Source organism: Coenobita brevimanus, chromosome 56 (assembly GCF_032717465.1).
Source record: "Coenobita brevimanus isolate Jiangsu-jjx chromosome 56, ASM3271746v2, whole genome shotgun sequence".
Classification (NCBI taxonomy): Eukaryota; Metazoa; Arthropoda; class Malacostraca; order Decapoda; family Coenobitidae; genus Coenobita; species Coenobita brevimanus.
The window spans coordinates 1248251-1250556 of NC_137009.1; the positions used below are offsets into that span (position 1 = coordinate 1248251).

Here is a 2306-nt window from a genome sequence, read left to right on the forward strand (position 1 = left end):
TTTACCTGTAATAAGGAAATTTATTACATGAATATAATACCAGTCACGAAGAGGTGTTCCCGATGTATGCATGTCCGCTAGTATTGTCGTATTAATGCCAGGATTCTCATACGGTGCTAGTCACTAAGAAGTGCTGTGGTGGGATGTAGAAACAGCTTTGTCTTATTTCCTTCGCCAACTGAGTTCGAGAAGGTAACGTATTCATCTCTGTCTGTTTGTTTGTTTGTCCACAAAATGTATCAGAAAGTTATAGATGGATTTCATGAAAGTTTTGTCATATGTGGGTCGTGGGTCAAGGACAAGGAGTTGATTAAATTATTGTGGTCCATTGCCAGACGCCATGTATCCCAAACGGGGTGGTCAAGGGCTCAGAGTTAATTGTTTTACAGGGAGGGGCACTAATCCTCCACCAACCCACTTGACACATAGGGATGCCAACAGCATCTGGTGTTCCCAGGCGGTCACCCATCCAAGTACTAACCAGACCCAACGTTGCTTAACTTCGCTGATCGGACGGGAAGCGGTGTACTCAACGTGGCATGGCCGTTGGCATCTGCTTTATTCTGTATAGGCACTGGCAGAGGTATATGCTCTCTGTGTGCCACCAACTTGTTAACACTGGAACACGATGCTTGCCAAGAAAAAAAGAGATATGGATGGTTATAGAGCGGTAGCAGTGTGTTACTTATACCAGGATATACCGCTAATAACGAAGAAGTGTTGTGGAAGGATGTAGACTGAGCCCTATTGCCTTATTGCTATTGACTGCTGTAGGCAAGATATTTAGAAGAATAACCCACGAGACTAGGCAGATAACACAGTATCTGTTGAGTGATGAAATGGGAAGATTTTGGAGCCCTGTTTCTGCCCATATACGTAGACAAGAGAGAGAGAGAGAGAGAGAGAGAGAGAGAGAGAGAGAGAGAGAGAGAGAGAGAGAGAGAGAGAGAGAGAGAGAAGAGATAATAAGGCAGTGGATGAAGTATTTACAGTGAGGCGGGATAGTGGTGAAAACATGAGAAGGAATTTTGCTCCCTTGAATCCGATGATGTCTGTTGGTTTATTCTCTCTCTCTCTCTCTCTCTCTCTCTCTCTCTCTCTCTCTGATCCCTGGTTTGCAGTCCAATAAAACGAATAAGGTTGCCCGCAGGTACGAGGAACGAAAATATAAAAATAAAATACATATCCGACTGAAGACGCCAATTCTCTCATGATAGGAACAAATCACCTTTTTTTTTTTTTAGTCCAGATTATGTTAAACCATTTTATTAAACTTAAACGAAGCCTTAATACTGTGGCCATTATCTCTGTCATAATCGGTACAGTTTTCGTATTTTTATTCCAGTTAACTTGAGACAATTATTTTTAAGTGGAAAGGAGCGATAAGGCCCTGAGAACGTACCAGTTTTTAAGAGTATTTCCCGTATAATTATCAGGCACCAGCAGGCTACGAGGTGACAGTAATGACGGGCAATGGGTACACACAGCTGACCATCACAAACCAGGGTCGGGGCTCATTCTATCTCATCCAGCACATCCACCTCACTCCCCCACCAACAATGCAAAGCTGTGAAGGTATGCTGTATTTTATTTTCTTCTCTACTACACCACAGTTCCATTAATTTTTACAGAGCACCAGTCTTCATCCTGTTCTGCATGGGGTATACTGGGGGTGATTATTTTTATGCAAAGTCCAAGTTTTCCCCAAGAACACAACATCATCACATCCGTTGAGATCCACAGGTGTATGGAAGGCTGAGGTCCATATCTCGTCAGGTAAAGAGGCTTCCTAACACCTTTTTCTCAGCGATTTATTATTGGATATGGCTGGTTAATATCTTTTTGTACATTATTTATGCAGAGTATGGTCATAGTAGAAGGATTTATGTGACACAGTATAGGACCGTAGGGTGTAATAAGGAAACTAATGGTACTGTGGTAATGGTACTGTGGTGTAATGGTACTGTGGTGTAGTAGTAGTAGTAGTAGTAGTTGTTCCCTAGGCAGTCTGGCCGAACAGCCCCGAGTCCCTTAGGAAGGCCACGGCCGAGACCGGGATTTCCCACAGAGCTCTCAAAGAGTGTATGTTGTGTTGTTGGCGAAGGTGATTGTGTGCAATGCAGTCTTCAATAATGTGCTTAATGGTATGGGGTGCTGTGTTGCATCCTGGATAGGGGTCAGCGACGGAATCATCCAGCCTCTTCTGGTAGCTTAAGAGGGCTGGATGGTGCCCACATCTCAGCCTGTCCAGATGGACCCTGTCCTCACGAGAGAGATAGGATTCAGAAGGGCGGATGTCAGGAGGC

General features: G+C 44.0%; 1 non-coding gene across 1 annotated transcript; it reads right to left on the bottom strand.

The window, feature by feature from the left end:
* Positions 1 to 432: 432 nt before the first annotated feature.
* On the bottom strand, positions 433 to 551 carry LOC145401830 (5S ribosomal RNA). The gene has a single exon (XR_013897672.1). It is a non-coding gene; the product is annotated as a 5S ribosomal RNA (ribosomal RNA).
* Positions 552 to 2306: the final 1755 nt, after the last annotated feature.